We start from the raw sequence: 20,865 nt of genomic DNA, 5'->3' as shown, positions 1-20,865 counted from the left end.
ACAATGTCTTGTATATCACCTATGACCAGCAGCTCCAGGAAAGGTTTTTAGGTCCCCTGTGGGGAATGGACTCTCAACTTTAGTGGTAACATAAATGCATATCACCAACATAATTGGGATACTGGTAAAGTGAAGACAGCTGCGTAGTCAATGAGTAAGAGATACTTGTAACTAAGCGCTACTAAAGGATCTACAAAGGACTCCACGTGAAAAGCTTTAATGCAAGGAATTTATAAGGAATTGCTCTCCCTTCTTTAAATTGAGTACCTACTTACTTTTATTTGCTTTTATGGAAAAAAAAAAAAATCTCCTTAACTAAAAATCTTTCAGTGGAGTAATTTGGAAATCCTTTGGCAGTGCTGGTTAAAAGGGCCTTTCCTCACTCTCCACTCGTTTGAATTACAAGGTGTTATACTTCTCATCTTTATCACTCTATGATCCATACCACAAGTAGCAAGAAATGGCTTTCCTTAACGACAATGGACGTAAATGTACGTCATGGTGCCGTGGTACTTAACGCATCATGGCGTACATTTAAGCTCTGTCATGACCGCGAGCAGCCAGGTACCCGCCGGTAATGGCGGACATCCGCGATCGCACGGATGTCCGCCATTAACTCCTCAGATGCTGTGATCAATACAGATCACGGCATCTGCGGCAGTGCGGTACTTTGAATGGATGATCGGATCGCCCGCAGCGCTGCCACGGCGATCCGATCATCCAGCATGGCGGCCAGAGGTCCCCTCACCTGGCTCCGGCTGTCTCCCGGGGTCTTCTCCTCTGGTCGAGCAGACCAGAGCAGAAGATCACCGATAATACTGATCAGTGCTGCGTCCTATGCATAGCACTGAACAGTATTAGCAATCAAATGATTGCTATAGGTAGTCCCCTATGGGGACTATTAAAGTGTAAAAATGAAAGTAACAAAAAGTTTTAAAAAAATGGAAAAATCCCCTCCCCCAATAAAAATGTAAAATGTCCTTTTTTCCCATTTTGCCCCCATTAAGTGTAAAAAAAAGGATAATTAATACACATATTTGGTATTGCCGTATGCGTAAATGTACAAACTATTAAAATATAATGTCACTGATCCCGTACGGTGAACGGAAAAAAAAATGTGAACATTTTTTGCTTTTTTTGTCCCATTTTATAAAAAAAAATCTATAAAAAAAATAAATAAAAGTTTTATATACACAAATGTGATATCAATAAAAAGTATAGATCATGGTGCAAAAAATGAGCCCTCATACCGCCGCTTATACGGAAAAATGAAAAAGTTATAGGTCATCAAAAAATAAGGATTTTAAACATACCAATTTGGTTAAAAAGTTTGTGATTTATTTTAAGCGCAACAATAATAGAAAAGTATATAATCATGGGTATAATTTTATTGACCCACAGAATAAAGAACACATGTCATTTTTACCGTAAATTGTACGTCATGATAACGAAACCTTCCAAAATTTGCAAAATTGCGGTTTTCTTTTTAATTTCCCCACACAAATAGTATTTTTTTATTTGTGCCATACATTTTATGGTAAAATGAGTGATGTCATTATGCAGGACAACTGGTCGCGCAAAAAACAAGCCCTCATAGTAGTCTATGGATGAAAATATAAAAGAGTTAAAACTTTTAGAAGACGAGGAGGAAAAAACAAAAATGCAAAAATAAAATTGGCCTGGTCCTTAAGGTCAAAATGGGCTGTGTCCTTAAGGGGTTAAAGGGGAACTCTAACAAAATTTTTGGCTGCTGGAATAAAAATAATAAACTTAAACTTACCTTCCAACGCTCTCCTGGTGCCACTGGAATTGGTCTTCCGTCCTCTGGCCCTGGACTTCTTTCAGCCTTTGGTTCCCGACATAGTCTCAACGTGCTCAGCTAATCGCCGGCTGCAGCGATGTCCCGTCTAGGCTGGTAATAGGCTGAGCGGCAGTGTCAATCAAAGGACTAGGCGGGACATTGCTGCAGCCGACAATTGGCTGCACCACAGTGTGACGTGTTGGGCACCAAAATTTGGAAAAAGACCAAGGCCAGAGGACAGAAGACCAATTCAAGCGGCACCTGGGGCGCAGGGGCAAAGTGCATGACCAAGAACAAGGCATGTGCACTCTTACCTTCACAGTAGTTATCTGGGGATGTCCCCAGTTTTGCTACAGCAAAACTGGTGACAAATTCGCTTTAAGCCTAGACCATTGCAGGTATTCCGCACTGTGTTAGAAGCAGGTTGGATTTCTGGCTTCCAGAAACTGCTCACACGAGAAGCTTCTCTTCTTTTTGCCTCTTCTCTATTTTAGCATACAAAGCCATCTTTCAGTGATCATTGATGTTATTGTTATAGCTACTGGATATACTAGTGGCTATGGAGATCAGGTATAGCACTAGTACCCAATGGCTGTGTAGCACTTCTGGTTTCGGGAACATGACCTGATCAGTGAATCATTGGCTGAGACTGGACGATGACATCATATCTCAGAACAAGAAAGCGCTGCAGGAACAAGAGCTCCAGGATACCGGTGCCAGTGGAGGAATGAGGTGGGTAAGTCTATGATTTTTTTTTTCATTTACTAGCTCCCTAACCGTAATGATTAAAAATATTTCTTCCCAGATGATCTCTTTAAAGGGGTATTCCATGATTTTTTTTTATTTGACTATGCTACAGGGGCTGTAAAGTTTGTGTAGTTTAGAATATAGTGTCTGTACCTGTGTGTGACGGTTTTCTCACAATTCTTATGCAATTTTCCCCCCAATATTTATTTTTACCAGCATACAAAATGACTGTTGTCTCAGATTTTTCCCAGGTTGCAATGTGGCCGAGACCTGACTCACTAGTCAGCTGATGATAGGGAGCCTGTCTTTTTCAATGGGAGGACCGATCGCTTGGTGGGAAAGAGATCAATCTGCAACTAATGCAACAGCTGTAGGCACCCTACCACAGGTCTTTTGAATGGATGCAGCTTATTTATGTTTCAATGGGTGAGGTGGCTGATGTGTGGGAGGGAGGAAAATGGAATTATGGGATTTTTAGGCAAATAAAAGAAAACTCAAACAGGAAATTTCAGTTCACAAAAACTAGCCACAGTGTTATGGTAATCTCAGAACATAACAATTTAGCCCCAAGACAAGCGCAGATCCTTCCTAAGCATGTCCATTACTGTCTGTCAGGTACGTACTAAAATCACCTTATAGTGGATTTAAGTTTCCAATCTGCCACTAGAAATAGATCCTCTTTATTCTCACCCATAAATATAGCTGTTCCTTTTATAGTTAAAATCTTATGTGAACTGATATTTCTGATTTTTCCTGAATGCACAGAAAATGAAAAAAAAAAACACATCAAAGAAATACTTGAGATGCCTCTGGCAAGTTGATAGGCTCCAGGAAGTTGATAATTCAAACAGTGCAAGAAATTGAAATCTGTTGGGTAATCTGTTGTTCGTACATGAATCAACAACACCAGAGTTGCTTCTTCAGAGAATGTATTGGTTTTATGGGCATTATTATGCTTTTTATTACACCATGTAATCATTCTGACAAAATACAAAATACATTTTTACAGTTGCCCAAGGTATTAAATTACATCAGAATACATAATTTACTGTGTCACAAAAAAAACAGTCTTCTCATTATCGAGTGATCACACTAAAGATCTCTTGCTGTTTAACATTTCAAGCCCATTCTCATGGAAATATACTGAACTTTGTAGATGTGTAGCTATTCTATTACAAATGTTAAGTATTGTTACCCTACCTAGAAAGATTTGCTTTATCCAGTGCTTTAAGTATACACAATGTTCTGGTTCTCAGTATATATGGTTTCTTTCACTCTTCAACTATACCAAATTAAGCAGTTATATCTTCCCTTCAGCTTGTCATAGTTTGATCTAAATAAGGATGTTAGACTCACCGCAGACGGCAGGTACCCAGGGAGCCGGAGATTCATAGTTCCACGGTCGTCTGGAGCGGGTGATGTAGTAGATCCACTGGACCTGTGTGGCAGATGACACGGGCCATGGCAGGGAGCGGAGTCTAAGGTGCCACTGGTTTTCACCAGAGCCTGCCGCAAGGCGGGTTGGGCTTGCTGAGGCAGGCGACACCCAGGTCGCTACCCCTGGCACGACTCGACCACACAGGCAGCTGAGGTGAAGCGTGGTACCCAAGGAAAAGGCAAGACATGGTCGGGCAGGCTAGAGATCAGGGCAGGTGGCACAAGAGCGTAGTCAGTAGGATGGCAGAAGGTCAATAGGCTGGCGGCTAGAATCATGGTCGGGTCACGGAATACAGAGGTCTTTCTCTAAGGCGCAAGGCAAACAAAGATCCGGCAGGGGTGCTAGGGACGAGCAAAAACATATAAAAGGTGTACAGGTGTGAACACTAATTACGGGTGCACGGGCCCTTTAAATTTCAAAGCTCCGGCATGCTAGGAGGCCGGGGTGTGCGCGCCTGAGCTGACGGACAGAGGCCGTGACGGAGGTGAGTGACGGGCTGGGACTCGCATTGCGGCCGCGTGCCGCAATGCGATTCCCAGCCCCGCCGGGAGCTGACAGTTGGAGGGAGATGCGCTCATGGCCGGTATGTCTGGCCGGAGTGCTGCTCGTAACAGTACCCCCCTCCTTTGGTCTCCCCCTCTTCTTGTGGGACAAAAACTTTTTGAGGAGATTACGGTCCAAAATGTTCTCCTTGGGCTCCCAGGACCAAAACCTCTCCAATCCACCCAAAAATTTTTTTTGTCCCATGTAGGATTTCTTTAACTTGAAAAACATCAGAGGTACCGGAGACAGAAGTTGGAGTGGAATTTTTTCTTTGAGAATAATGGTTGATAACCAGAGAGTCAGGATCCGGACTGGTATGCGAGGAGGACACGGGTGGTGGATCCTCTGTGTCAGTGAGGTGATGGCGTGGGCCGTACCAGGGGAACGGAGTCTAAGGGGTTACTGTTTTTCACCAGAGCCCGCCGCAAAGCGGGATGGACTTGCAGCGGCAGGTAACCCCCAGGTCGTTCCACCCGATAGCGACTCAACCTCACTGACAGCTGAGACAGGCGCGGTACACAAGGACAAGGCAAGAGCAAGGTCGGACGTAGCAGAAGGTCAGGGCAGGCAGCAACGGTTCGTAGTCAGGGGCAACGGCAAGGGTCTGGATACACAGGCAATGGAACACACAGAAACGCTTTCTCAAGGCACAAGGCAACAAGATCTGGCAGGGACAGGAAGGGGAAGTGGGTTTATATAGTGTAGGGAGTGTTAGGAACTAATTGGGCCAGGCACCAATTAATGGTGCACTGGCCCTTTAAATCTGAGAGACCCGGAGCGCGCGCCCTAGAGAGCGGGGCCGCACGCGCCGGGACTGAGCAGGAGGACGGGGCAGGTGAGAGACACAGGGAGCGATCCGAGAGCGGGCACACCTCGGATCGCGTCCCCTCCGGAGACATGGAAGCAGCGCTCGCGGTCAGCGGTGCCGACCGGAGCGCTGCATACAGAGGCACTCCGTGAGCACTCCGGGGGAGCAGCGGGACCCGGAGCGCTCGGCGTGACACAGAGGTTTGAGGAGGGAAACATGAAAGGAGTTAGGAATACATAAAGAAGGTGGCAAGCGGAGTTTGTATGAAACTGCATTGATCTTTTGTAAAACCTCAAACGGACACAGGAAACGAGGACCCAGTTTGTAACTTGGGATTTTAAACCGGATGAATTTAGAGCATAACCAAACTTTATTGCCAGGAGAGAAGGATGGAGGAGGTCTTCTTTTCTTGTCTGCCTGATCCTTCATACGGGAGGAGGCCAGAGATAAAGGTTGCTGAGTCTGTCGCCGAATAGAGGAGAAATCTCTCTAGAAAGTTCATCTACAGCAGGGAGACTGGAACAAACTATGACCGGAAGAGGAGACCTAGGATGATGACAAAAAACAATAAAAAGTGGAGATGTCTTTGTAGACTCCGAGTCCTTCTGATCATAGGAAAATTCGGCCCAGGGAAGAAGATCTACCCAGTCGTCCTGTCGAGCAGAAACAAATGGCGTAAATAGGTCTCCAAAATTTGATTTACCCTCTCCACCTGACCATTGGACTGGGGGTGGTAGGCAGAGGAGAAATCCCAACCGATGCCAAGACAGGAACAGAGGGCCCGCCAGAGTTTGGACACAAACTGTACTCCGTGGTCCGAGACAATGTTTTCAGGAAGACCATGAAGACTGAAGATGTGAAGTAAGAAGTGCTTTGCCATTTGTGGAGCGGATGGGAGCCGGGGAACAGGAATGAAATGAGCCATTTTAGAAAACCGGTCCACCACAACCCAGATGACAGTGTTGTTGTGTGAAGGTAGAAGGTCGGTAATAAAATCCATTGCGATGTGTGTCCATGGAATCTCAGGGATGGGCAACGGCTGCAAAAGTCCTGCGGGTCTCTGTCGGGAGGTCTTATCTCGAGCACAAGTGGTACAAGAACACACAAATTCAGAGACATCGTGTTCCAGACGTGGCCACCAATAGTGTCAGGAGATAAGAAGTGTCTTGCGTATTCCAGGATGGCCAGCCAATAAGAAAGAATGACCCCAGTTTAGAACTTTGCGTCTTAATCTGACTGGTACTAAAGTTTTACCAGGAAGTTTTACCAGGAGGTTGCTGTAGAAGATCGGCAGGGGCTGCAGAAATCAGACGATCAGGAGGAATAATATATCTTGGAGTAGGATCCAAACCCACCACATCTGGAGAGGGCGTCAGCTCTGATATTCCTATTAGCTGGACGGAAATGAATAAAAAAATTAAACCGGGAGAAGAACAAAGACCACCTTGCCTGTCGTGGATTCAAACGTTGGGCTGACTGAAGGTACAGAAGGTTCTTGTGGTCAGAATAAATACTGATCGGATGAGGAGATCCTTCCAACAGGTGTCGCCACTCCTCTAAGGCGAGCTTTATAGCAAGCAATTCACGATCTCCGATGGAGTAGTTTCTCTCTGCAGGCGAAAAGGTCTTAGAAAATAACCCACAGGTCACAGTTTTACCCTTGGCACTTTTCTGGGTAAGAATGGTGCCTGCTCCAGCGGAGGAAGCATCCACCTCCAAGGCAAAAAGGTTTTCCTGGATCTGGTCTAGATAGCACGGGAGCTGAAGCAAAAGCAGACTTTAGGCTGGAGAAAACTTCCTCGGCCTCAGGAGGCCACAACTTCGGGTTAGCGCCCTTCTTAGTGAGGACTACAATGGGAGAGACCACCGAATAAAAATGGGGAATGAACTGGCGATAGTAGTTGGCAAATCGCAGGAAACGTTGAATAGCCCGCAGACCAGTAGGGCGAGGCCAATCCAACACCGCAGACAATTTAATAGGATCCATTTGAAGTCCTTCCTGAGAGACAATGTATCCTAGAAAAGGATTTTTCAAAAAGACACTTCTCCAGTTTGGCATAGAGATGATTCCTACGAAGGCGTTGTAGGACAAGACGAACATGAGTACGATGGTCTTCCAAGTTGGAAGAATAAATCAGAATGTCATCTAGATAAAAGACTACACAGGTATAGAGAAGGTCAAGGAAGATATCATTGACGAATTCTTGGAAAACTGCTGGAGCATTGCAAAGGCCAAAAGGCATCACAAGTTACTCAAAATGTCCATCACGGGTGTTGAATGCTGTTTTCCATTCGTCTCCCTCCTGAATTCGAAACAGGTTGTAGGCACCTCCTAAATTCAGTTTGGAGAAGACTTTGGCCCCCTGAAGACGATAAAAAAGTTCTGAGATCAGTGGAAGAGGATAACGATTCTTGACCGTGATCTTGTTGAAACCTCTGTAATCAATACAAGGACGGAGAGAACCATCCTTCTTGCTGACAAAGAAGAACCCGGCTCCAGCTGGTGACGAAGACTTACGGATAAAACCTTTTTGGAGGTTCTCCTGGATGTATTGTTGCATGGCTTTAGTCTCAGGGATGGACAAAGGATAGATTCTACCCCGAGATGGCATAGTCCCAGGAAGTAAATCAATTGGGTAATCGTAAGGACGATGTGGAGGCAATGTCTCGGCCTGTCTTTCGCAGAAGACATCAGAAAAATCTTGATAATGGGTAGGCAAACCTGGCATGGGAGAAATTGCAGGAAGAATTTTAGGCTGGACTGATTCAAGACAACGATTATGGCAGTATTGTCCTCAGCAAGTGACCTCTCCAGATTTCCAGTCAAGCTGCGGGGAATGGAGTTGGAGCCAAGGAAGACCGAGAAGTATCTGGGAAGTACAATGAGGTAGCACATAGAATTCAATCCTCTCCTTATGTGAGACCCCCACTTGCAGAAGAAGAGACTCTGTGCAATATAGCACTCTACAGTCCAAATTTTGTCCAGTGACGGAAGAGATGAACAGTGGCTTGGCAAGGCGAGTCACTGGAAGACTATGTTCAATGACAAGAGAGGCATCAATAAAATTGCCAGCAGAGTCCAAAAATGCAGTAATGAAGAAAGATGCAGTAATGAAGAAAGAAGTCTGAGCAGAAATGTGAACTTGTACGGAAATGTTCAGATGAGAAGAGATGGTGCACACACCCAGTGAAGACCCTCCTACATATCCTGGGTTTGGACATTTTCCTGGATTCTGAGAACGAGAAGGACAGTCTTTGAGGAAATGCTGCGGACTAGCACAGTAAAGGCACAAATTATTGCTACAACGTCAGGATCTTTCTTCCTGGGTGAGGTGAGTATGATCCTCTGGCATAGCCTTTTCATAAAATTCTCTTTCTTTTTGGAGCTCCTCCTGTCTTTCAGACAGACGTACATCAATTTGTGCGGCCAAATGGATCAGCTCACACAGGTTAGATGGAGAATCTCGTGCAGCAACAGCGTCCTTTATATTACTAGATAGTCCTTTTTTTAAAATAGCACACAAGGCCTCGTCGTTCCATGCCAATTCAGAAGCAAGGATACGAAACTGGACAGCATAGTCTCCCACGGAGGAAGTTCCTTGACTAAGTTTAAGAAGAGCCGACTCGGCAGAGGAGACACGTGCGGGTTCTTCAAAAACGCTGTGGAATTCAGCTAGGAAAGCCGTGAGGTTGGATGTAATTGGATCGCTATGATCCCAGAGCGGTGTAGCCCAGTCCAAGGCCTTTCCAGACAAGAGGCTGATCACAATGGCCACCATAGCACGCTCCGTAGGAAACTGATCCGCCATGAGCTCCAGGTGCAAGGAGCACTGCATCACAAAGCCTCTACATTGCTTAGAATCTCCGTCAAACTTCGAGGAAAGGGGAAGACAAAGCTTTGTAGCGGAAGGAACTGCAGGGACTGGTGGAGGCTGCTGCTGCATAGATAGAAGTAACTGTGCCATGGTGGACAATTGATTTAATTGCTGCACCTGATGGGCCAACTGTTGCGACTGACGGACCACTTCGGAGGAGAGATCTGAATCTTCAGGCAGGGGTACCTCAGCGGAATCCATGGCCGAATCTTACTGTTAGACTCACCGCAGACGGCAGGTACCCAGCGAGCCGGAGATTCGTAGTTCCACGGTAGTCTGGGGCGGGTGATGTAGTAGATCCACTGGACCTGTGTGGCAGATGACACGGGCCATGCCAGGGAGCGGAGTCTAAGGTGCCGCTGGTTTTCACCAGAGCCCGCCGCAAGGCGGGTTGGGCTTGCTGCGGCAGGCGACACCCAGGTCGCTACACCTGGCACGACTCGACCACACAGACGGCTGAGGTGAAGCGTGGTACCCAAGGAAAAGGCAAGACATGGTCGGGCAGGCTAGAGGTAAGGGCAAGCGGCACAAGAGCGTAGTCAGTAGGATGGCAGAAGGTCAATTGTCTGGCGGCTAGAATCACGGTCGGGTCACGGAATACAGAGGTCTGGTACACAGCAAGGGAATAACTAGAAGTGCTTTCTCTAAGGTGCAAGGCAAACAAAGATCCGGCAGGGGTGCTAGGGAGGAGCAAAAAGTTATAAAAGGTGTACAGGTGTGAACACTAATTACGGGTGCAGTGAGTGACGGAAGTGAGTGACGGGCTGGGACTCGCATGCGGGCGTGTCCCGCAATGCCATTCCCTGCCCCGCTGGGAGCTGACAGTCGGAGGGAGATGCGCTCATGGTCGGTATGTCCGGCTGGAGCGCTGCTCGTAACAAAGGAACAGCCCAAATACCAGAAGCTCTATGTCCCTTAGGCATTTGAAGATGGCATCCTATGTGCGGATTCCAGCAGACCAGGGCAGGAGTATGGCTGATTTAAATAATGACTGCATTTATTCAACACATTTAGGATGCATTTGTATTACTATTTTGTACATTCAAAACCAATAAACATTTAAAAAAATGGCTGCTAGAAAATCCCATCATAGTCTTTATATTTTTCTAATAGCCGTTTTAACCGTTATCTCCCATTATTAATAACGTCCGTTATTTTGTGACGGGCGATAGTAACGGGAGAAATAGTGCATGCGCTATTTCTTCCATTCGTTCGTCCGTCACAAAATAAAGGCCGTCATTAATAACGTGCGAAAACAGGTTAAAACGACTGTTAGAAAAATCCCATAAACTATAATGGGATTTTCTAACGGCCGTTAGGGATTTTCTAACGGCCGTTTAATGGCCAATTTTCAAGATTTTTATGACGGACGTTTATAACGGAAGTATTTTTATAGTGTGAAAGGAGCCTAATACAGATTCAAACATCCCTAAGGACTGAACAGATCGCAATGAATGGCATAAATTCAACACCCCCCCCCCCCCCCCCAATTATTTTTTTTTACTACTCCCCCCAAATACTTAACAAAATGTAAATAATAAGTTATTATATGAACCCCAAAATGGTGAAATTAAAAGTACAATTAGTCCCGCAAAAAAATAAGCCATCATAGATTAAAAATCATTAAAAAAGTTATATCTAAATCTGTTTTGTCACTAAAAGATTCAAATTTTTCTTTTTTTTTTTTTCATAAAAAAAGGGGGTACAAACCTGTATATTCAGTTTTGGTTGAATTTACATACACCTGTCTTTCACCAGAGAAAATATGTTCTAGAGACATAGTAGTGTGAACTGCAAGTATCATAATATAAATACTATGTATGATAAGAATGTGATAAGCCAGAAAATCTAAATGAAAAGTAAAATGGCATGTAACAGTCTTTACAGAGCTATGGGTCTTACTTACTAGATCTGCAATAATATAACTAGCTGTACCACAAGTAATATGTGAATAAAAATAGGTCATTCTGAGAATAATGTGCAAATAAAATCTAGTACTGTTCTTAATGTACAAATAAAATCTGACTAGCATTCCCTATGGCAATGTTCTGTACTGTTGCTTTTCAAGTGTGCCGAATTTTGCAATATATATATATATATATATATATATATATACATATATATATATATATATATATATATATATATATATATATATTGCCCTATTACCAGGGGTATGCCTAGTAATTCAAATACCTAAGGGTGTAAAAGAAACGATACCCAATGCCATTGTATTGCAAAAGCTGCTTTGGAATTTTGTGTTGTATGCTAGTGGGAATATTGTTAACTTTGACTGTAACACAATAAGACATTGATATAAAAAATGGTAAGTTACATATTGAAAGCCCTGAAGTAATACCTTAATTTTAGTTTTAACTAAGCAACTCTATCCGTATAGAAATAACATTGATGATATAATATAAATGATATATAATTATCATATTATACACAGGAAAAAACTTGGTGATGGAGGCTATTTTCACACACTGTTTTTCAAATCTCATTTTAAGCTGTGTGCTAAAAAAAAATAATGTAAATGTAACATACATGTAAATTATGGCTGGAAAAACTGTGTGTGAACATAGCCATAGATGTAATCTACAGCAACAGGAGAATACAGCAGCACACTGCTAGCACAAAGATATAGATAAACATGAGTATATAGATGAAACATGAGTATATAGATAAAACATTAAAAGCTATACAGCTGTAGTGCAATAAATGAAAAAAAGGAAATTATGAAACAGTGAGGTACTTAGCTTGCAAATTTGGCTGCCAAATAGCTTGGACCGTCCCACCATGGTAAGGTGACCTCATTTTGGGATGGACCCTACACTATGAATATGCCTCTGTGTGAACAGTTCAGCAGGCATTGCAAGATCTGAAACATCCAACAAGGCACCTTATATACACCTGATAGAGGTGGGTGGGGTGCAAGAGCCAACATGGAGGTAGCCACTCCCCCATATGTGTAATACAAACAAAGAATAAGTTGGCCAGCACTAGTGATTCCAAACTATTATGTGGACCTGGCCTACAGGTGCAGGCTGCTGGGCTAAATATACAGTGTGCTGCTGTATTCTCCTGTTGCTGTATATTTAGCCCAGCAGCCTGCACCTGTAAGCCAGGTCCATATAATAGTTTGGAATCATTAGTGCTGGCCAACTTATTCTTTGTTCATAGATGTAATCTAGAAACAAAACTAACAAGCTAGCTTGTGTGGTCTCCCGGTACAGGATATGGTCCTGCATCATCCCTAAGTCCCCTCTGGAAGAATCCCTGCAGTCCATAGGGCTCACCTGCAGGGCTCACTTGCTTACCTTATATTAATGCATTGTAAATGTATTGTGCATATTGTTCATTGTATATAAAGTTGTATAAATGTATAGGACCCTTCCTAGGTCATGTGATACTGTCATGTGATGTATCCAGCGTTCCCTGGGTTCAGGACCTTCAGGCTTGGCAACCAATGGGTTGTAGTCCAGCCTCCTTAGTATATAAGGGGCTGTAGTCTCTAAATTTGCGCTCTCATCCTGTACACTACAGCATATACTGCACAATTGCAACTAGGCCAGAGCCTAAGGAACCTGCAGCCACTAAAAACATGAGTTACCAAGCTCTATCTACAATTCCTAGTGACTACTATTCAACTCAAGCATATAATTAGTAGCACAGTGGCCTGCATAAATCTCACTACTACAAGTCCCAGCAAGCCTGTGAGGTATCCTGCATCCCGGTTGCCTCTAGAGAAACTGCATAATTGTAAAGACTGTTTCACAAGAAGTTTAAGTTAAAGTTCCAGTTATTTCATAATTCCTGCTGTGGACATTCCTTTATTGCCTGCCGTTTTTGGGTTGGTTGTCGGCAGGGCCTCATACAGAAAACAACCACATCCTGGCGTCACGACAACTCAGGGGTTAATAACACCTTGCCACACAGGGTTAATATCACCAGACCCTGCTACAGCATTACAACACCCCAGTCACCACACTTGAATAAAGTGGTTATGTTAACCTTTTCCTTTTTACACTAACCATTTCCTCACATGGCTAATCTAATTTTGTAAAAAAAAAAAAAAAAAAGGTGCATGTGCATTTGAGGTGCATATGTTTTTTATTTGGAAAATAGGAACAAGGAGATAATTTGAATTTTATTATGTTTTTTTAATTATTTTATCTTGATTACTTGTACATTATACTGCAACACTAATGTATTGCAGTGAACTGTCAAACTTCCTCTACCTCTATTACAGCTAGCTCCAATGCAAGTAACTTACCATGGTGGTCAGTTATTGAAAACAGCCAGCAGCTGCCCATTATATAGAGAATACAAGGGTATTCCAGGATCTTTTTTTTATTTGACTATGCTACAAGGGCTGTAAAGTTAGTGTAGTTCATAATATAGTGTGCGTGACGGTTTTCTCACAATTGTTCTTTAATTTTCACTCCAATATTTAATTTTTAACATATTTTTTCCCAGGTTGCAATGTGGGCGAGACCTGACATCACTAGTCAGCTGATGACAGGGAGCCTGTCTGCTTCAATGGGTGGAGGGATCGCTTGGTGGGAGAGAGATCAATCTGCAACTAATGCAACAGCTGTAGGCACCCTGATTAAGAAAACACAGGTCTTTTGACTGGATGCAGCTCATTTATGTTTCAATCAGTGGGGTGGCGGATGTGTGGGAGGGTGGAAAAGGGAATTATGGGATTTGTAGGCAAAGAAGAAAATGCAAACAGGAAATACCAGTTCACAAAAAGCTAGCCACAGTGTTATGGTAATCATAAAACATAGCCATTTAGCTCCAAGACAAGTGCAGATCCTTCCTAAGCATGACTATTACTGTCTGTCAGGTACGTGCTAAAATCACCTTATGATGGATAACCCCTTTAATTGATGCTGTGCCGTAAATTTGACACAGAGTTTTACAGAGTTAAAGAAAGACAAAGGGGCTTATTTATCAAGAAAAGATTTTGTAAGTAATTTTTTTCTGCTTGTCCTTGCTTTTTTGTTGCTTGTTTACAAATGTATGAAAATGTCACATGCAAGTTGTCTGAAAAGGTCAGATTTATCACTAGATTTGTTTGTTAAATTCTAAGCCACTCCACAGCTCTCTTCATATATGAGAGCCAAAATTCCCTGATATACTGGCTCTACTTTGTTAGATCCCTTTTACATGTGCTATATATGTTTGCGTCCAATGATATGTTTGCGCATTTCTGCACACTGTACAGAATCAACAAGAAAATACACACATACTGTCCATAGCCCATAGCTCAAAATAAATGTGTTCTTTCTTTTATATTTTTTCCTGCCTAATGTATTTTGGCTACCTTATTTTCTCTGCATATTTGCTTCTTATCTCTGTTTCCTCACTCTTGACTTTTCTCATCTATGTTCTAGCACACTTAACACTTCCGCACCATCTGAGCTCACAGAAGAGATTTTGCTGCAAAGTAGAAATTCTCCTTCATTCACTTTTTCATTATGTGCTATGTCGTTTTTGCTCGAGCTTGCATTTGTCGTGAAAGGACCAGAGATATGAAGGTGATCTGGATTTTCAATGGACATCCACAAAACTTACTTTTAGGCAAATTATCTCTTCTTTTAAACTCACCAGAGCACTTTATAAGCCATACAAAGCTCCTTATATATAACATCATTTATCTAACAAGAGCTAGGACATGTACTAGTACTATTGTAAGAGTACTGTATATCCCCTTCAGGACGGAGCCCATTTTGGCCTTAAGGACCGGAGCGTTTTTTCACATCTGACCACTGTCACTTTAAACATTAATAACTCTGGAATGCTTTTAGTTATCATTCTGATTCCGAGATTGTTTTTTCATTACATATTCTACTTTAACATAGTGGTAAATTTTTGTTGATACTTGCATCCTTTCTTGGTGAAAAATCCGTAAATTTGATGAAAAATTTGAAAATTTAGCATTTTTCTGCTTGTAAGGAAAATGGATATTACGAATACATTTTTTTTTGGTTCACATATACAATATGTCTACTTTATGTTTGCATCATAAAATTGACGTGTTTTTACTTTTGGAAGACACCAGATGGCTTCAAAGTTCAGCAGCAATTTTCCGATTTTTCACAAAATTTTCAAACTCAGTATTTTTCAGGGACCAGTTCAGGTTTGAAGTGGATTTGAAGGGTCTTCATATTAGAAATACCCCATATATGACCCCATTATAAAAACTACACCCCCCAAAGTATTCAAAATGACATTCAGTCAGCGTTTTAACCCTTTAGGTGTTTCACACGAATAGCAGCAAAGTGAAGGAGAAAATTCACAATCTTCATTTTTTACACTCACATGTTCTTGTAGACCCAATTTTTGAACTTTTACAAGGGGTAAAAGGACAAAATTTTTACTTGTATTTGTATTTCTCTTGAGTAAGGACATACCTCATATGTCTATCTAAAGTGTTCGGCGGGCGCAGTAGAGGGCTCAGAATGGAAGGAGCGACAAGGGGATTTTGGAGAGTATGTTTTTCTGAAATGGTTTTTGGGCGGCATGTTGCATTTAGGAAGCCCTTATGGTGCCAGAACAGCAAATAAAAACCACATGGGATACCATTTTGGAATCTAGACCCCTCGGGGAATGTAACATGGGATAAAGTGAACCTTAATACCCCACAGGTGTTTCACGACTTTTGCAAATGTAAAAAAAAATAATAATAATTTTTACCTAAAATGCTTGTTTTCCCAAAAATTTTTAATTTTTAAAAAGGGTAATCGCAAAAAATACCTCTAAAAATTTGAAGCCCAATCTCTCCCGATTCAGAAAACACCCCATATGGGGGTGAAAAGTGCTCTGCTGGCGCACTACAGGTCTCGGAAGAGAAGGAGTCACATTTGGCTTTTTGAAAGCAAATTTTACTCTGGGGGCATGCCGCATTTAGGAAGCCCCTATGGTGCCAGGACAGCAAAAAAAAAAAAACACATGGCATACCATTTTGGAAACTAGACCCCTCGGGGAACGTAACAAGGGGTTAAGTGAACCTTTATACCCAACAGGTGTTTCACGACTTTGCATATGTAAAAAAAAAAAATAATGTTTTTACCTAAAATGCTTGTTTTCCCAAAAATGTAACACTTTTAAAAAGGGTAAAAGCAGAAAATACCCCACAAAATTTGCAAAACACAATTTCTCTCGAGTACGGCGATACCCCATATGTGACCCTAAACTGTTGCCTTGAAATACGACAGGGCTCCAAAGTGAGAGCGCCATGCGCATTTGAGGCCTAAATTAGGGACTTGCATAGGGGTGGACATAGGGGAATTCTACGCCAGTGATTCCCAAACAGGGTGCCTCCAGCTGTTGCAAAACTCCCAGCATGCCTGGACAGTCAACGGATGTCTCACAATACTGGGAGTTGTTGTTTTGCAACAGCTGGAGGCTCCGTTTTGGAAACAGTGGCGTACCAGACGCTTTCATTTTTATTGGGGAGGGGAGGGGGGCTGTGTAGGGGTATGTGTATATGTAGTGCTTTTACTTTTTATTTTATTTTGTGGTAGTGTAGTGTTTTTAGGGTACAGTCGCACGGGCGGGGGTTCACAGTAGTTTCTCGCTGGCAGTTTGAGCTGCAGCAGAAAGTTTGCGGCAGCTCAAACTTGCAGCCAGATACTTACTGTAATCCTCTGCCCATGTGAGTGTACCCTGTACGTTCACATTGGGGGGGGGGGACATCCAGCTGTTGCATAACTACAACTCCCAGCATGCCCGTTGGCTGTCGGTGACTGCTGAGAGTTGTAGTTTTGCAACAACTGTAGGCACACTGGTTATGTATCACTGAGTTTGTGACTTAATTCAGTGTTTCACAACCAGTGTGCCTCCAGCTGTTGCAAAACTACAACTTCCAGCATGTACGGTGCATGGTGTACATTGACTGATGAGAGTTGGAGTTTGCAACAGCTGGAGGCACACCGGTCGTGAAACACTGAGTTAGGTAAAAAAAAAAAAAAACTCTAAGTTTCACAACCAGTGTGCCTTCAGCTGTTGCAAAACTACAACTCTCAGCAGTCACCGACAGCCAACGGGCATGCTGGGAGTTGTAGTTATGCAACCAGCAGATGCACCACTACAACTCCCAGCATGCACTTTAGCTGTTTGTGCAAGCTGGGAGTTGTAGTTAGACAACAGCTGAAGGTACACTTTTCCATAGAAAAAATGTGCCCCCAGCTGTTGCAAAACCATAAGTCCCAGCATGCCCATAAGGGAATGCTGGGAGTTGTGGTGGTCTGCCTCCTGCTGTTGCATAACTACAGCTCCCAGCATGCCCTTTTTGCATGCTGGGAGCTGTTGCTAAGCAACAGCAGGAGGCTGTCACTCACCTCCAACGATCCAGCCGCATGAGGTCAGTCCCGCTGCCGCCGCTGCTCCTGGGGCCCCGATCCCAACATTGACGCCGGGGATCGGGGACCCCAGCACCTGGGGTGCAAGTCCCGCACCCGCTCACGTCCTCCGGAAGAGGGGCGGAGCGGGTGCGGGAGTGACACCCGCAGCAGGCGCCCTGATTGGTCGGCCGGTAATCCGGCCGACGAATCAGGGCGATCGTGAGGTGGCACGCTTTTACTATAAGATGGTAGCACAGAGGGGGGAATATTCCAAATAGAATTTTTTTTTGCACCAGATTGGTTGAAAAAGTGATGCGGCACTCAGCAAGCTTGGAGCAACATGCACGTTGTAGTTTTGGGTCTGCAGCTGACCCAAAACTAGGACTCCCAGCATGTTGCACCATAATCTAAATTGTACTCCTATATAGTGCAAAATGTGTGGAGTTGTAGTTTTGGTCATCATAGATTGTATCAGGGCATGCTGGGAATTGTAGTTGGTAACTGCATCTCCCAGCATTGCATTCCTTCAAGGAATGCAATGCTGGGATTTGCAGTTACCAACTACAATTCCCAGCATGCCCTGATACAATATATGGTGACCAAAACTACAACTCCCATTATGTTGCACTATACTATAGTATAGGTTATATGGTGCTACAGCATGGGGGGAGCTGTAGTTTTGGGTCAGCTGCAGAGATATAGGCTGGAATCTGGATCAAGGAAATTTCTTGATCCAGATTCCAGCCTATATCTCTGCAGCTGAACCGAAACTACAGCTCCCCCAGCATGTAGCACCATATAACCTATATTATAGTGCAACATAATGGGAGTTGTAGTTTTGGGTAAGCTGCAAAACCATAAGCTGTATCAGGGCATGCTGGGCATTACAAATAGTAACTGCAACTCCCAGCATGCCCTGATACAATCTTGGTCTGCTCTGCAGCTTTCCCAAAATTAATGCATTGCTTCCCCAGGACTCAGGAGTATAGTGCAACATAATGGGAGTTGTAGTTTTGGGTCAGCTGCAAAACCATAGACTGTATCAGGCTGATACAGCCTATGGTTTTGTCGCTGACCCAAAACTAATTTTGGGACAGCTGCAGAGCAGACCGAGATTGTATCAGGGCATGCTGGGAGTTGCAGTTAATACTAACTGTAATGCCCAACATACCCTGATACTATCAGGGCATGCTGGGCGTTACAGTAGTAACTGCAACTCCCAGCATGCCCTGACCACACCACACATGCCCAGGCTCACAGCTCAAGACTACATCCCCATCATGTATGATTGTGACTGTCTATTATATGTAGCCTACATATAATAGACAATCACACATGATGGGGATGTAGTCCTGAGCTGTGAGCCTACATATAATAGACCAGTGATGGCGAACCTTTTTGAGCCCGAGTGCCCAAACCGTAATGCACGCCAACTTTTTTTCCTTCAAAGTGCCAGCACATCAATTAAATCAGAATACTGATGTGTGTGGGGTGATGTATGTTTGAGGGTTGCTGTGTATCTGCCTGAGGGGTGCTGTGTGTTTGTCTGTGGGGTGCTGTGTGTGTCTGAGGGGTGATGTGTGTGAGAGGTGATGTGTATTTGAGGGGTGCTGTGTATCTGCCTGAGGGGTGCTGTGTGTCTGAGGTGCTGAGTGTGGGGGTGATGTGTGTGTGTGTTTAGGGGGTGCTGTGTGTGTGAGGTGCTGTGTTTGAGGGGTGGTGCTGTGTGTGTGAGGTGCTGTGTGTGAGAGGTGGTGTGTGTTTGAGGGGTGCTGTGTGTCTAAAGATGCTGTGTGTGGGGGTGCTGTGTGTGTGTGTGTGAGGTGCTGTGCGTGAGGTGCTGTGTGTGAGGTGCTGTGTGTGTGAGGTGCTGTGTGTGTGAGGTGCTGTGTGTGTGGGGGTGCTGTGTGTGGGGGTGCTGTGTGTGTGAGGTGCTGTGTGTGTGAGGTGCTGTGTGTGTGTGTGTGAGGTGCTGTGTGTGTGAGGTGCTGTGTGTGTGTGTGTGAGGTGCTGTGTGTGTGTGGGGGGGTGCTGTGTGTGTGTGTGAGGTGCTGTGTGTGTGTGTGTGTGTGAGGTGCTGTGTGTGTGGGGGTGCTGTGTGTGGGGGTGCTGTGTGTGTGTGAGGTGCTGTGTGTGTGTGAGGTGCTGTGTGTGTGAGGTGCTGTGTGTGTGTGGTGCTGTGTGTGTGTGTGAGGTGCTGTGTGTGGGGGTGCTGTGTGTGGGGGTGCTGTGTGTGTGAGGTGCTGTGTGTGTGAGGTGCTGTGTGTGTGTGTGTGTGAGAGGTGCTGTGTGTGTGTGTGTGAGGTGCTGTGTGTGTGGGGATGCTGTGTGTGGGGGTGCTGTGTGTGTGTGAGGTGCTGTGTGTGAGGTGCTGTGTGTGTGTGGTGCTGTGTGTGTGTGTGAGGTGCTGTGTGTGTGGAGGTGCTGTGTGTGGGGGTGATGTGTGTGTGTGTGTTTAGGGGGTGCTGTGTGTGTGAGGTGCTGTGTTTGAGGGGTGGTGCTGTGTGTGTGAGGTGCTGTGTGTGAGAGGTGGTGTGTGTTTGAGGGGTGCTGTGTGTCTAAAGATGCTGTGTGTGGGGGTGCTGTGTGTATGTGTGTGAGGTGCTGTGCGTGAGGTGCTGTGTGTGTGAGGTGCTGTGTGTGTGAGGTGCTGTGTGTGTGGGGGTGCTGTGTGTGGGGGTGCTGTGTGTGTGAGGTGCTGTGTGTGTGAGGTGCTGTGTGTGTGTGTGTGAGGTGCTGTGTGTGTGTGTGTGTGAGGTGCTGTGTGTGTGTGTGTGTGAGGTGCTGTGTGTGTGGGGGGGGTGCTGTGTGTGTGCGTGAGGTGCTGTGTGTGTGAGGGGCTGTGTGTGTGGGGGTGCTGTGTGTGGGGGTGCTGTGTGTGTGTGAGGTGCTGTGTGTGTGTGTGTGAGGTGCTGTGTGTGTGAGGTGCTGTGTGTGTGTGGTGCTGTGTGCGTGTGTGAGGTGCTGTGTGTGGGGGGTGCTGTGTGTGGGGGTGCTGTGTGCGTGAGGTGCTGTGTGTGTGAGGTGCTGTGTGTGTGTGTGTGAGAGGTGCTGTGTGTGTGTGTGAGGTGCTGTGTGTGTGGGGATGCTGTGTGTGGGGGTGCTGTGTATGTGTGAGGTGCTGTGTGTGAGGTGCTGTGTGTGTGTGTGGTGCTGTGTGTGTGTGTGAGGTGCTGTGTGTGTGGAGGTGCTGTGTGTGGGGGTGCTGTGTGTGGAGGTGCTGTGTGTGTGAGGTGCTGTGTGTGTGTGGTGCTGTGTGTGTGGTACTGTGTGTGTGAGGTGCTGTGTGTTTGTGAGGT

Source organism: Hyla sarda, chromosome 3 (assembly GCF_029499605.1).
Source record: "Hyla sarda isolate aHylSar1 chromosome 3, aHylSar1.hap1, whole genome shotgun sequence".
Taxonomy (NCBI): Eukaryota; Metazoa; Chordata; class Amphibia; order Anura; family Hylidae; genus Hyla; species Hyla sarda.
This window is presented reverse-complemented; position numbering follows the sequence as displayed.